The sequence below is a fragment of the Serinus canaria genome, chromosome 5 (genome assembly GCF_022539315.1).
Source record: "Serinus canaria isolate serCan28SL12 chromosome 5, serCan2020, whole genome shotgun sequence".
NCBI lineage: Eukaryota > Metazoa > Chordata > Aves > Passeriformes > Fringillidae > Serinus > Serinus canaria.
The window spans coordinates 17,427,174-17,442,929 of NC_066319.1; the positions used below are offsets into that span (position 1 = coordinate 17,427,174).

The 15,756-nt window shown below is 42.5% G+C and overlaps 1 protein-coding gene across 3 annotated transcripts in view; it reads right to left on the reverse strand.

The window, feature by feature from the left end:
- The window catches only part of TSPAN4 (tetraspanin 4), a 417,843-nt gene that overhangs the window by 343,882 nt on the left and 58,205 nt on the right, over positions 1–15,756 (reverse strand). For all 3 annotated transcript variants that reach the window (XM_050975744.1, XM_050975742.1, XM_050975743.1), the window contains one exon: positions 6,029–6,123. The gene's annotated coding sequence lies outside the window, so the exon portion shown is untranslated. The remainder of the gene's footprint in view (positions 1–6,028; positions 6,124–15,756) is intronic.

Genomic DNA, 15,756 nt, shown 5'->3' on the forward strand with positions numbered 1-15,756 from the left:
AGCCATGGAATCTCAGAGAAAGGGTCATAAATAATGGACTTTATTTTCATTCTTTGCATATACTCTTGCTGATGCAGTGCCTAGTGTCATCTGGAGATGCAAGCTGATAGAGAGTCATTTTTGGATACTCAAACACACCTTAAAAGGGACTTTTTCTTGGAATAAGAGTGTTTGATTTCTGAAATGCAAACTACTGTAATTTACTAATTGCTTTACATAGCCTACGAGTATTAGAGCACTTCTAAGCAAAATCAGATTTGTGATAACAAAAGCCTCTGTAAACTAACAAGGAAAGGCATTTCAGGATGCAGTGACTGAAGGCAGCATATTCAAATTAAGGTACCTAGTTAAACATCAAAGTAACCAGCCATTGACAGAACTATCCTTGTGCAGAAAGACCAGAAAGAGTCACCATTACCTGATGGCCTCCAAGCAAAAACAGAGGATGCTGCTCAAACATACATACACATATATTTATATATACACACACACATATATATGTATATATAGGATCATGCTTAAGCCACAGTTAATGGTTAGTTGTTGAAATCAGCATGAATGCAAGCAGCCCTTTCTCACACATTAATTGTGAGTTGGTCCAGTCACAGCAAAATTCAAAAACCATTTACTGAATTGAAATCAGGTGCATGGAAATGCTGGTTAGACTAAGAGGCCTATCTCAGGAAAGTTTGACTTATTTAAGTTGACAAAACACAGCACAATAGAGGGCAGGATCACTGCTTGCAAATACACTTGAGGAGAGGGAGCTGCAAGAAATGCAAAGAGACATTCAAACCACAGGGTTATCGTGGTGCAGAAATGAGATAAACCAACCACAAACTCTTCTTGGCTGGAGGTCAGAGAAATCCAAGTATGAAGTAGCTGTGATCTGGAGCAGCTTCCCAGTGGGAGAAAAGGGCTCCTGCCCCATGTTGATCCCTCAGGAGCAGGAAGTCCTCCCTAGGACTCAGGCTTGGAAAATCAGGTTGTCTTTCTATGTCTAAGCTAACACAGAGTTCAATAACTTGGTAACATCACTGGATGAGAGGGGTTTGCATGTTTTGGGGCAGGTTTCCTGTGTATTTCTAAAACAGGAAAGTTTTTATTTTCTTTAGACACAAAGACAACTTTGATTTTTCATCAGCTCTCCTACAGTGTGGGAGAACACGCAGCAGGAGTAAAACATTGCAAGAAGAGATAATTTAGGATCTAATCTTGAGTAATATGTGCAGTCAGACAGGACAGCATGAGGAACACTACACCCCACCACCAGAGGTGAACTTCACAAATATTTCACTGTCAAGATCGTTCAGCTCTTATCAGCAGAGGGAGGGAGAACTAAAAAGTACTGAAGAATCAACATCAAAGTGCAAGAGATTCAAAGAGCAGCAATGCTCTGCACTGGCTCCTGGGTTATCATTCAGTCTCCAAGTATGAAGAATTTATCCTTCCTTCTACAAACCTGATTCATAGGCCCTGGATTCAGCTACCCTTACTGCAGCACACTCAAGTCAGTAATCATGGAAATTAAAGCCAAAGTCACATCTACCTAGTAAGGAAATTGTTGGAGCTGCTCTTGCTCTCTCTGCTTCAGAAGCAGTTTACCACAAACCATCAAAACACAGACACCAGGAGTCAGGAGAGCTGCATTACCCCCCTGACAGTTCTCTCCAAGCCAAAGTCATAAGCTTTCCATAACCACTTCATTGTCTCCAACACCCTCACTCACCCACTATGTACATAAAGCTTCCCCTCTTTGGAAAGTGTAAAGAGACTCTTCTGTTCTCAGAACTGCAATGTAAAAACAAAATCATGTGTTAATGATATTTAAACTGATTTAATGAAATGGTTTCAATTCCACCCTTCCTTCCTCCCAACTCCACCCTCTCCTTCGAGAGGGAAATTTGTTTTGGTTAATCTGGAGGGGGGAAAAAAGCAAGTAAAAAATAGCCTACTTCTGCCTTAAAGCTATGAATAAACAGCCTGAAAGAGGAATGCAGTTTATCTGCCCACCAAATTCCTACACTGTTTTCTTGTTCTGCTTTCCAAAATATTTTTTTAAAGGATCAAACTCAGTGACTAAGATCTGCAGAACCAGTGGTATCCCAGAACTGCCTGCTTCCATGCTAGTAAGATAACTGGTTTTGGAATGAGGAGGAATGGTTTGGAACTGAATGAACCAAAGATATAATCTAGGACTGTTAAGTGCTGGAATATTTGAGCAAATCTCCTGGCATCAGAGCAATCAATATGAAGAAAATTGAGAAAAATCCACCAAGAGAACAGAAAAGCCTTTCTCGTTTCCCTTTAACTGTGCAACAGACAAACTGCATTATCTCCTAAAAATCTACCTTGCCACTAAAAAGCACTCACACTGTTATCCCTATCTTGGACCCAAGTCACATCTGTCCCTGACAACAACAGCTGTCAACACTGAAAGAGCAGGGTGATCAGCCAGCCTTTTCCCCCTGGGCTGGAAGCCAAAGCAAGGGTGGCTTATATATTTGCAGTGCAAAACCAAACAAACTCTTTATTCTGTTCCCTGTGCTATGCCATTAGCAAGCAAGCCGATCAGCTCCAGGGAGTATCCTTGCAACCTGAATATTTAAATCCAAACCTAATTTTCCCTTATTTCCCTTCCACTGTATCACCAGTGAGCTCCAGGTAATGCCATAGGAGTCACATGTACTATCCCCCACCAATGCAGACAGAAGCCTCTTGGCAGAGTCACCTTTCATTCCCAGTTTCCCATAGTGTGAGGCAGCAGAGCATGCAGCCCTGGAGTGCCACAGACACTGCTATGATATCTGATAGGAGTTACATCCTAGAAAAGGAAACCACCTCCCTCGTCTTACAGCAGATAAGCCCTCTGGAAGGAGAAAGGAAATGTCTCACTTTCATCTCAGAGTTCAGAGGGAATGTTTTATGGCTGTCAATCCTATAAAGATCTTATTCATTCACACATCAGGGACAGCAAATATTCTGAGGTAGGCTGTACAGCCATGAAATAGCCAAGTTCTGAAAAGGACTTTGCCTGGTGACATTTGGAAAGCAAGGTGAAAGACTTCACTATGACCCTAAAGTAAATACTGAAAGCCAACATGCATCAGGCAGGCCAGGGGAGTTAAGCAGATGAGGCTCCACAAGGCAAAGTCACATGAGGAACATGGTAGCACCTGCTAGTGAAATCCCAGGTGAGGAGTGTGAACCCAAGCTAACACCTGGTGTCCCAGGACCAAGCAAGCACCATCACTCAGAGAGGCAAAACATCCTCAGTGATCAGAGTGGGACAATGCACGCTGGGATCTCACGAGCTCATCAACATCACAGCCATGATACACAACCCTGCATTCTCCATCCACATACAGGGCTCATCTTCTCACCTTGACTGCTAAAAACACTTCAGGGATACTATTTAGGCTGTGCAGAAATACCAGAGAAAGACATCCCCGTTACTCATTATGTTACTTCTTCAATCACTCTACTGGAGCATTCACTGGCTCTGTGTTTACCCTCAGTTCCAAAGTGAACAGTGTCCTTTAAAAGACAGGAAACTGGCACAGAGACTGAATCATACTACTGAATTCTCAGAGGGGATCTGTAAGCAGATCATGGAGCTGAAACTGGAGTTGCAGAGCTCTAAGACAGCTACCAGACCATTCTCTTTCCAACAGACACATCTGCCAGCATTCACTTGTGCAGCTTGTTCAGGAAGTCTGATAGCTCAACAAAGGAGCAATGAAGTGAGAGCAAAAAGTCCAGATTGCTGGGGGTTAAGAAAGAAAAGGCATCAGCAGGGCTACCAGTATCCACTCTGCATTCAGCATTGCACCAGGGCTGACCTACCCTGCACAGAGCCCTGCTCAAGCAGCTACAACTGCAGAGTTCTGCCTTCTCAAGGATGCAGTGGCCAAATGTTGTAGTACACAAATATCTTTGCTATCACTCATCTGCAACCTCATCCCTCTGTTGTCAGCTAGTTTTAACTGGAGGTGGCTTCCCTGGTTTCAAGAAGGATTCAGCTTTCCCAAGGCACTGTAAAGAATGAGAAGGAAATGGACTCAAGAGGAATAGAGAACAGGCAACACGTGCGGAAACAATCCTGCTTTTGATTAAAAGAAAGAAAAAAAAAACACTTAAAGGAAACCAGCCAAGGGTACTTCTTAGCAGAAACACAAAGTCTCAGGCTCCTTTACAGCACTCAGCTCAGTGTATCTCAGACTGTGCATACAGCCACTGCCCTCAATGACACCCCTTTACAGAGACTCTCTTCAGAAAGCACCCACAATCACTACTGATGATTTGTCAGGAACACTAATTGATATAAGCCAGAATGTCTTTGCCTCAGCCAGTAGAGTCTGCCAGTTATCTATCCATGCATCAAGAAGCTGTTCCTTTGAGCAGTATTCTCCTTCATCCAATACACCAGCACAAAGTGTTTTGAACTTGGGTGCAGAGGCAGGAGAGGAATTCAAAGAGTTAAGAAACCTTGGTTGCAATTTTCAGGAAGAACAGTGGTAACGCAAGGTACAAGCATGGCCCAGATCAATATTCCTAATACAGAAAGTATGCATCTCAGGGCATGTCTGCAGCACTGGAAACAGTCTTCCAGCTGAGCAGTTGTTTTTTCCTTCAACTCAGCCTCACTTTTAACTACTCTTGATTAAAACGATTACTTTCACTCAATATTCAATTTCTGACAGGTAATATTCTCTACTTATGTTGCAAGCTGGCTCCATCCTTACAGGCAAAACACAAGAGCTCCCTAGAAGCAAATTTTCTTATTTTGTAAGTCATGTATAATTTACACATCTGCAATATTGACACAGGCTAGAAATATACATCATGCCAAAATCATTTGCTAAAAGCTTTCCACAGATTTGAGGGCATTTTCCTCTTAAGGCACTGTTCCTCTTGTTACTGCAATTAGTTCTCAGAAGAATCCATTACCTGAGTACAATTAATTCCTGTACACTCAACTTCACACCCCAAAATCTAGACCATGTCAACGTTCAATGCCATTTAACTGTACAAGTGTCTGACAGCCCCTTAAGCACTCACAGGGGTTTTTTTTTGTTCATTTAGTCCTCAAGTTTTCATCAAAACAAACACTTCCACATGCACAGATATGCTCCCACCATTCTAGTCTTGCAGATGGACTCCACACAGGAATTCAGAAGACAATTCAGCTCTTCCAACCAGGAAAATATTGTCAGAATTGGCTGAAAACTGGAGATGGCCTTGCAAGCAATTGTTATAATTGTTATGAAAAATACTGAAATCACCTGAGTCTGTTTTACTCAGTTATTAGCAGAAGAGAATTACTGACAAAAGAATCCCAGGCAAGTTATATGTTACATGGACGTTCACAGACAGCTGGCAGGATTAGGGAAGCATTTTCTTAATTTCCTTTAGGTGGAAACTAAAATGGGCAATGAGGATTTTCAAGAGTTTTCATTTGGTTTCCAAATAGCACTGAATTAGGCAGCTCTCTTGCACTGCAGAGAAAATTCCATTATCTCATTTTAAGAGTATATCTAGGTACAGACTCAGGAACACTCCAGCACTGAGTCACCCTCTATTTCCACCTGCCATGCCCATGACTAGATGTCACACAGGTATGATGTGTTTTTGGCACTCTGAACTAGTTTAATCTTCTTTACTCGAGTAATACTTTTTTTCCCATTTAAGTAAGTTTTTCTTTCTGAAGCTATTCTTGGGAACAAAATACTTTGTCCAATTCTCATTTTGGCTATTGGAGGAATAATCAGAACACTCACCCAAAGCACATAGTCTTTGATCATTTCCCTCACAGGGTATGCAGCTGGCCAGGAGAATTTGCAACCATGAGCTTTGAGTATGAGGTTTGGGGGGATGAGAAGTGTATGTATTCTTTTGGCCTGGGATTTATAAATCAAAGCTTTTTTGCAGTAGCAACTAACAAAGTATAGAGAAGCACATAATTATCACAGATTACAGCTAACAAATCCTCACTGGAGGAAACAGAGTGCGTGCAGGAGAAACTCACTGTAACTGGGGGTTTTGCAGATGACACAGAAGATGCAACTGGAAGGAGCTCTTGATCTCCCACAGCAGTAACAGCTGTCCCCTTCAGTGATGCCACTGCAAGACACAAAACAACAGATTCATGAGTAAAACAGGCAGGGGGTCATCAGGAGTCACTTTAGGAACAAACTTTCCGATCCAATATTACTGTTATCTCCTTCACCCCACCCCTCTACTTCCCCACACACTCTCCAACCTCAGTGGTGATTGTTACTAAAATGAAACTTGGGTCACCAAATAAACGTTAAGTTACTGGAAAAAAAATCTCTTCTTGCACATTTTCAATACAGAATTTAAAAAAATAAATAAAAAAGTGATTTTATCATTGACTCCACTCACAAACTGGTAGGATGTGAGAGTGAACATGCAACAGCAAGAGAATAAGGCACATTGGGCATGCAGAGAAAAGTCCAGGTAAAAAGTGCCTACAGAACAGCAGGCTGTGGCTTACAGTCCACCAGCAGCACAAGAAACAAGATTTGTGGGTCCCAAGGAACAATGCACAGAAAGTATTCAAAAGAGAGTGTGGCTTTCTGTTTCCTACACAGGGAAAAGGTCATGGCAAGGAAAAGTGAAATTGGTAAATACTTATAAACCTTCAAGTTTCTGAGGCTGAAAAATGCCAAGGAAATAAGCTTAGTTTTGTTTATGCAATAAATACCCACAAATAAACAGCATCTTCTGCTGGGAGTGGTAAAATTACACCAAGTGATTCTGCATAGGGAAAGGTGAGTATATAGCTATATTCAAATTCATAGAAACATTTAAATGTATAATCAGCCAATGCATAACAGGTTAGCTCTACCTACAAAAGCAGTGGCAAGGTCAGAGCCGTAGCCAAAACCTCTGAGAAGAATAATCCCTTCCTTTTCCATGGCAGCTTTATAGTTGATAATGAATTACACCACAGTTTTTTGTCACAAGATTTTTGCCAGTGTATAGATATCCTCAGCATTAAGTTTGGAACTGTAGATAGATTTTACAGTTAAGCACAGTGGAATTAATCACTGTGAATTATGTAGGGTTAAAAAGCCAACTTCTAAAAAAGAACTGTTCCATCCTTGGTGACCACACACAGCAGAGACTGTGCTTTATCTACCCACTTGAAAGACATTAGTTCTGTAGATCAGCTTTGTCTGGCTTGCCACAGTTTAACTCCTACGTTTTTTGCTGTTGTTTCTCTGGGTTTTTTAATCTTGCTATTTCAGGTGTTTAATGACACTAGTTTCCAGATGATCTACAAATCTAACACACCAGCAAGCAGGCTACATCCCTGTTACATGCAGGAGTGTCACTGTCTGATATTTTACTGTTATATAAATCAAACTGGCCCTGAAGAGGCATCAGCAATGCATTCACTAAGCATTGCTTTATTTTGATTTTTCTAAAACAAAGAACTAAGGAAGATTCAAGTGTTTCTTGAAAAGAATGAGCTGCCTGATGATTTTTCGATTTGTTTTTTTTTTTTTCCTAATCTTGACAAACACCAGGAGGAACATCACCTTTTAAGGCAAAAGGCATCTGAAAGCAAAATCCTCTTTTAAGCCGGAGTGACTCATAACAGCTAAGATTCTTCCTATAAAAACAAACTCAATCATTAAGTAAGAACAAGCTAGAAGCTCTAGTAATAACAATTCAAACAAATCTTTTTTTCTCCATGACTTTTGTGGACTGATATTGGCCGGTTCAAGTAGGTGCTCTTGGCAGCTGCTAAAAAGAAACCAAGTTAGACCACGGCCCGACACAGCCTTTATCATTCATTTGCATCCCTAGAGAGTGCTGTAAACCCAAGCACAGATGCACAGGAACACACTGCAGGCCTTATCTTTTTTATAGGAATGCAGGAGGAAGTCTGTATCTACACTGCAGTCACACGTGCTTTCAACAGAGCTGAGGAGCAGCTCAAGAGATAAGGCAGAGAAGATGCAGGAGCATGCACACAACACTGCCTACAGCAAGCCTGGGTAATTGTGTACAGCCTGACGCTTTAAGTTTTAGCTCTCAGATTTTGCAGATTCTGTACTGCATTAGTATATAACTCTGAACTTCATATGAAGTGTTTGCGAGTTCTCCTCACAGTTCTGTCAGACAAAACAATCCTTTTCCAGCCCGAGAACCAAGGGCACCATTGCAGCTTCAGGCCCCAAAAGCATAAACAACATCAAACTGAGGAGAGCAATCTGGGAGGATGGGACTTCATGACCTGAAACTGTAATTGGACAATTACCCAAACATGTAAATGGACCAAAACTTATAAAAGTGTTAAAACTCATGACCTGTTGTTCATCTTGGGTGTAGCCACAGCCAGGCTTTTGTAGTGCCCAAGGTGTATCCTTTGAAGGCCTTTTAATAAATACCTACTTTATTCCTTTAACACTGTCTAGCCTCTGTTCTGGGTAGCCCCTCAAGGCATCAAGCCCACTACCACCATATCTGCATCATGCCCATTAAAAAGCATTAATAAAGCCACACGAGGCAGAGCTGATCAGACTGCAGCCCTGCCTCCTGAAGCAGAGGTGCTCACTGCCATCAGAAGAGGCAGCACTATACCTACGAGAGGACATGACTTCTGTAGGCTGCATCTAAATCTACTTCTCAAGTCTAGAAGGCATCCATCAGCAGAGAGTTCCAGGGCTCCACTTCCCTCTCCACAGATGACCTGCTGTATAGGCCCAGGCAAAACATTTTGTCTGCTTGTGTCCCACCTTTATTCTCAGGCTGGGGTTTTTTCTGTCTCTTCTTTTGACCAGGGATCTTCTTTTACAAGATATCCATATCTAGTTATCATGTGCTGCTGAGCACAACAGGGCCTCAAATCTTTAATTTAGTAACAGAAACCTCAGCTGCAGTGGAACTCCAATTAGAGCTACAAGGCCCCCCTCAAATCCAGCTACTCCAGACATCCTGCTCCAGAGACCAGAGGAATGTTTTCAATCCTTCTGTCCTGTGTCAAATGCTTCCAGGCTCTTTGGCATGTCCCACACCACCTGGAGTCCATCCAAAAAACTCCCTGACAACTCCCAAACATTTAAGAGGTTTTTTTTCTTCAGGCTAACTTCAAAAGTTCTTAGTGGGGGAAGCTACAGCTTAACAGAAGCAGGTGAATTGAGTCCTAATGTCAAATTCAAACTGTCTGATCAAAAATCTGTCATAGACAGCTCAGCTTTCCAGGAACTTGGACACTGAGTTAAATGAGAGTCCCGCTCTCTTGATTTTCTTGCTTTGAAATACCTATACTCGTTCTTCCTACCCTTCCATTCCTCCCTTGGCACTCCTGTCAAATACAGAGATCGAGGTGACCTCCTCCTGTAACACAGAACAGTTTTTCCTTAGGGCCTGTATTCATCTGCACTCTGGATAAGGAACCTGGTTTTCAGATCCAGGACACCTCTCATTATTCTAGTACTTTCTAGAGCTTGCTGCTGCTTCAGAGCATCACACAATGGTTTGGTTGGAATGGACCTCAAAAATCACCTCGTCCAACCCCCCTGCCATGGACAGATTCACCTTCCATTAGACCAGCCTGCCCAAAGCGCCATCCATCCTGGCCTTGAACACTTCCAGGGATGAGGCAGCCATAAGTTCTGTATACAACCTGTCCCACTGTCTAATCACCATCATTCTTCCACATAGCTAATTGAAATCTACCCTCTTCCACTTTAAAACCATTGCACCTCATTCTATCACTACACTCCCTGTTCATCTTTCCTGCTGACACACTAAGTACTGGAAAGCTGCTATAAAATTTTCCAGGCTGAACAACCCCAACACCCCTAGCCTGTCCTCAAAGGAAAGATGCTCCAGATGCTCTGGTCATTTTTGTGGCCTTCGTCTGGACCCATTCCATCAGGTCCACATCCTTCTGTGTTGGTGGGCCCAGAGCTGGATGCAGGTGGAGTCTCACTGGAGCAGAGCAGAGGGGAAGGAGCACCTCCCTGACCTGCTGGCCACACTGCTTTGGATGCAGTCCAAGACACACTTGGTTTTCTGGGGTGCAAGCAGACATTTTTGGGTCATATTACTTTTTTCTATCCAGCAATACCCTGCCAAGCCCTTCTCCTTAGAGCTGCTCTCAACCCACTGTTGCCCAGTCTGTATTTGTGCTTGGGATTGCTCCCACCCACAGGCAGGACCTTGTGCTTGAACATGAACTTCATGAGGTTTGCACAGGCCCATCTGTCCAGCTTGTCCTTGTCCACTGAGTGGTCCAGCCATCAAATCAACTTCACTCTATTTTAGAGACAAGGATGTTATGTGCAACACTAACAAATGCTTTGCACAAGTCAGGCAGGTGACATCAGTCACCCTTCCCCCATCCACAACCTCTGTACCACTGCTATTGAAATCCACCAGATTTTTCAGGCACAATTTGCCCTTAGTGAAGCCATGATGGTTGTCACTAATCATCTCCTTATTTTCCATGTCCCTCATCACAGTTTTTAGGAGGATCTACTCCACGATTCTGCAAAGCACAAAAGTGAGAGACTTATTGGATTTTTTGAAGGCAAAGGGTGGACATGGCAAGAAATACTTGGTACCATGATGTGCTAATATTGCCTGGGTTTTCATTCATCTGAGCTCAATCAAAAACTTTTTTCTTCCCCTTAAACCAGAAAACAGCTTCATCCTTCCTATTTTGAGGCAACACCCAAACTGTGATAAATTCCAAACTGCAGTCATTTGGGCAGCAATCCTGAGAAACAGAACCATTACCAACAGAGATGTCTCTCAATGGCATTCAATGCTGATCCTAAAAAGGCTTTGCTGTGTGGGTCCTCCCATGAGCCTTTACTATGTGACCTGTTTTTGCCAGCAGTCACAGACACCCAGGGTGAGATTTTACCAAGGACAGCAGAGAAACGCTCAAATTTGTGTCACAACAGCACGTAGGACAAACATGTGTAGCACTCAACTTCCCTGCCATGAAGAGCACACACAGAAATTGCCAGCACCACACCGATTAAACACAGTCACCTTCACCAGTGGCAAGGGGCCTTTCTCAGTCTCTGCTTTCAGCTACTGCAACTAATTCAGGAAATGTACTGACTGACTGAACTCCTGTATTGGCACACAGTGCCAGTAACAACAACAACAAAAAAAAAAGATTAAAACAAGGAAAAAAAAGGAAAAAAAAAAGCTATTCTCTGAACTCTTACTAAACACAAGAGGCTGTGGAAAATATATTAAATATATTTTAAAGCAGACATGAGTACTGCTTGGCTGCTTGCTCTTGTTTTTAAGAGGAAAAATGAAATGTCAGCAAGCATCTTCTCTGTACCACCACCCACCAGTCTCCTACCCACTCCTGCTTTTTTATTTATGATTTTTTTTAAATTACAGTAACATTGTATTTTTTGCCCACATGGTCTCCCCTCAAACAAAACTCCACTTGACAACTTGGAATCATTTGAAACCTCTTCCTTCTATTTCTATTGCTTGATGCAAGACATCTTCACACCGTCAGCAAAAGACTACTCTCCTGCCATGCCCACAGCCATCACCATGTACTCAAGCCCCAGCAAATCTGCCAGATAGCCTATCTCCAGCTGGTATCTTATATATATTATATATATAAAACATGGGAGAACATATAAATAGTTATTCCCTTCCCACTCCTATTTCAGGATTTCCTGAACTCTACCCTATTCTTATCCTCCTTAGATCAGCATTAACCCTGACAACCATATTCCCACAACATTGTCTCTGGAAACCACTGGATTGATTTTACTTTCTGGAGTTATTCTTGACATAGTCTAGGATATGGAACTACAGCGCATTTACATATCAGCTCTTAGATTGATGAGCATGTGCAACTTCTATTTGAGTTAGTGCAAACAGCAGATTGTCACCCAGGAATTCTATTCCAAACACCAACCTGCACTCTGCATGTCTCCTGTGAGCTTGAAAAAGGCTTTGTTAAATATTTGCATCCTGTGATTCTGCTTGCAAAGTCATCTATGCTCAGCACTTAGCACTGATAGCCGCAAGATCTGTGATCCTGCTTTGGCTCCTCCCAACTCTCAGCCTAATTGGTAACAAAGTCTATTCTCATGCAGAGCAGCTTTCACTTTTATGACTTTTATTCCCAAATACAGAGCAAAACGATGAGGCATTACATTCTTCCACACCCTGGGCATTCCAGATAGAATCAGCAACACAAACAACCCATCCCTTGGGAAGGATGAGAGTGTCCCAGTGCAGTCTAGGGCAGGTAAACAAAGGAGTAAGCACAGTCAGCCCCTGAAGGTCTCTCTACATCAGTCACTGCTTTCCTTCATTGCCATGTACTCTCAAGGTCTGCCTTTGTACCTAGTGTTTCTAGATCCCAAGATCATCTCTGCAGGACATGCTACATCTCACCAGAGAGCACAGGAGCAGCTCCCATGACACCCTTCTGCACCTGTCAAGAAGGAAAGGCTTCCTGATGCTGACTGTTAATTCATAATGAAGATAAACTATTAGTGCAGGTCATAATAGTAATACTTTCAAAATTCATAATTAACTCAAAATTATTATAAGTTCAAAACATGAAACCATAATTAAGGTCAGCAGCTTTAAACTTGGTTTCTGGTTTTAGTTGCTATGCCTAAAAAAAGGGCTCATTCTCCCTGATTAGTAACTATAAAACATAGATGTTCAGATTTAAATATCCCACACATTAAAGTTCAGCATGCAAAATTTTTAAGGAAGATACAACATCATTCATTTAACTAAGAAGTTCTGCAATAAACAACACATCTATTCAAGTCTCATTTCTTTCCCATTTTAGATGTGGATTTGCTTTTTATTAAAGTTGGGGTGGTTTTGTTTCTGGATTTTTTTTTGTAATTTGTTTCTTCTTTTGTTTTGCTGTTCTTTTTATTTGCTTAACTTTTACTGACCTTGGAAGAAAACTCTTGTTAAGGAACCTTCCTGTCTGACCATCCAGAAGCCACTCTCAGTCACGCTCACACCACTCCAGACTTCCACTGCTGGGACCAAAGTCCCTTCACAGAGGGCAGCTGTGCCAAGGGGCAGCACCAGGGCACAGCCCCTGGCCTGTGGCTCCCACCGTGCCCCCCACCCAGAGCACAACCTGCAGCTCCCACTGCTCTTCACATCCAGCTACCTGGGGGCCTACCCCTCAACAAGAAAAGAAAGCAGGTTTAAAATTGCATTTAAATTTTTTCTAAAAGAGTATTATCTATAATGAAAGAAAGTAAGGAAATGTGACTGCTTCTACTAAAATAAAGAGATTATCTCACCATTCCTCATTTAGTCTCTCTCGAATCCCTCCATGACACAAGCTATATATGACATTCTCAACTCCCCATCAGTCTCACAACCTCACAAGTTACCTGTCATGGAACTGTTTCTGCTGTAGAGCTTCAATGACAAATATTCTCCCTGCACCTGCAGAATAGGCCATTGCTCTCACAGGTTATCCTGGCACTGCAATGAACTCTTTTTCCAGACGATTAGGCCATTGATTTCCTGTGGTTCGAGCACTTTCATTTTCCTTTAAAGCCCTAGCCAAACCTGCACTAGCAAATATTTCTTAATTTAGATGCTATTAAATGGTTAGGGAATGTTTAAATCTCAGCCTGATTTATCATTACTGCAAATTCACCACTGAAGAGGTTTCTTTTCAGAGAATACATTTAATTGCATATCTATGATTATGATTATACACACAAACAAATATAGACACAGCACTGTTTAAATGCATTGATTCCAATACTTATTCAATGATTCTTAAAATTGTTCCAGGGCTTTGGGAAACATAGGGTGGTTTTAAAATATGACAGGTACTTAGCTCCTGAAATATACTCCCAGTGAACTTAGCCAACTGTAAGCCTTTAAACAGAGATCAAAGGTATTTTCTAAAGGAAATATTCCAATTCCCAAAGAGCTGATACATCTCTTACAGTATCCCAGTATTACACACACTTGTCCCTCTGTCATCCTTATAAGCCTAAGGACTATTCTTCCCATGCTGTTATGGGTATGGACCTGAGACACCACAAGGATGGCAAAACCAACAAGTGCAGGATCCTCCCCACTCTCCAAGCTCCCTCTGAGCAAGGGTAGTACAGTGCTGCCTGAGCTGATTGATAATTTACTAGCTAGGTCCAGGGTCACACTACACTCTTTCAGAGGCGTTTCTGGCATGACAGTGACTCACAGCAACATTCAAGCTGTCCCGAGGTCATCCACAACACTTGACAAGAGCTCAGGTAGATCCAAGTGACCTTCCCAAGGAGTCTGCTGCACAGCTGGGAGCTGAACCAAGGGCCAGCATGCTCCCAGAGAGCACCCAGCTCCACAGGGAGCAGCAGGTAAATGTCCTCCCACAGACATGCCCTGGGCAAACATTTAGAAGCACTTGTGCAGGAGCAAGGTAGAACAGAAAATCAGCCAGTGAAGGAAATTTTGGTGGTAACAAGAGCTTACATATCACTTCATTTCCTACCTCAACGAATGAGTAAAGCACTCAAGGATATTGCTTTCTAAGTTTCCTAGTATTGTAATATCTGCAAAGTATTCACTTGTTGGGGGGGAAATTTTCAAAGCTTTTCAACTTTTTCTTTTAAGTTAGTGACTTAAAACAACTGTTACCTTAATTTTGTTGCCGTGGATACACCAAGACACATTTTCCACCCAGAAAAGCTCCAAAGCAGTAAATTACAAAATACAACTTTTACTACGGTACTTCCCGGGAGGCGACACACCTCTCCTATCCTGGCCCTTCGCGGTAACTTTAGGTTACCACAAACACATTTGTAGTTTTAAGGCAAGTTTTGATCTTCTGCTCTCCTAAACCAACCATCCAAAACCCCCAATCCAAGCAAGTTTTCCATCTTGGATTGCAGCAGTCCCTCTGCTCTGCAGTTCCATCTGGCCAGAGAGCAGCTGGCTGTGCCCCAAGCCCCCGTGCTGGCAGAGGAGCGCAGCCCTGCTGCGAGCGCCAGCCAGCCATGACAAATAACGCTGCTGGCCGGGCCACGGCGGCACGGCTGGGCCAGCAGAGATGCTGAGCAGCGACTTCAGAGCGCTGGGGTTTGGCCACGGGGCTGGACTGACCCACTCAGAGTGGGAGGTACAGCACAGCTCCATCTGAGCCAGGACGGCAGCATTCACACTGTCCAAAGAGGAACACTCTCAGACACACCTGCACCAGAACCGGTGACAAGATGAGAGGCTTATTATAGAGTAACTGCACAGAACACATTGAAAATTTGTGATCTACACTGGAGTCAAATTATCACCTTCAGGCAGGATCAATTACAGTTGATAACCCACACTTACCTGCACAGTTTAGAAAGCATCTAAATCAATACCTAGGTACTAAGTTTCTATGTCAAAGATACTAAAAAACAATACATAATCCTGATACCCCAAACATCTCCCCTTTGGAGAAGGATTCGAGAAACAGATTTAATGGGATCCTTACCACCACTAGGCCTCAGGAAAACCAAATGCACTTCATCAAAAATCAACATTACTTTCGGTGTTTAAGTTCCACTGTAAAAATGCAGGCTGGCATAAACTACTGCAAATTCATTGGAATATTTTAGACTCTGTCAGGAGACCCTACCTGAGTTTGGAATCAACAACTTTAAATTATTAATGGTTTTCAGAAGTTTTGTGCCGAATCAGTTACAGCAATGCTACATTGCACCATATTAGTTAAAGAAACTTGACAGCAGA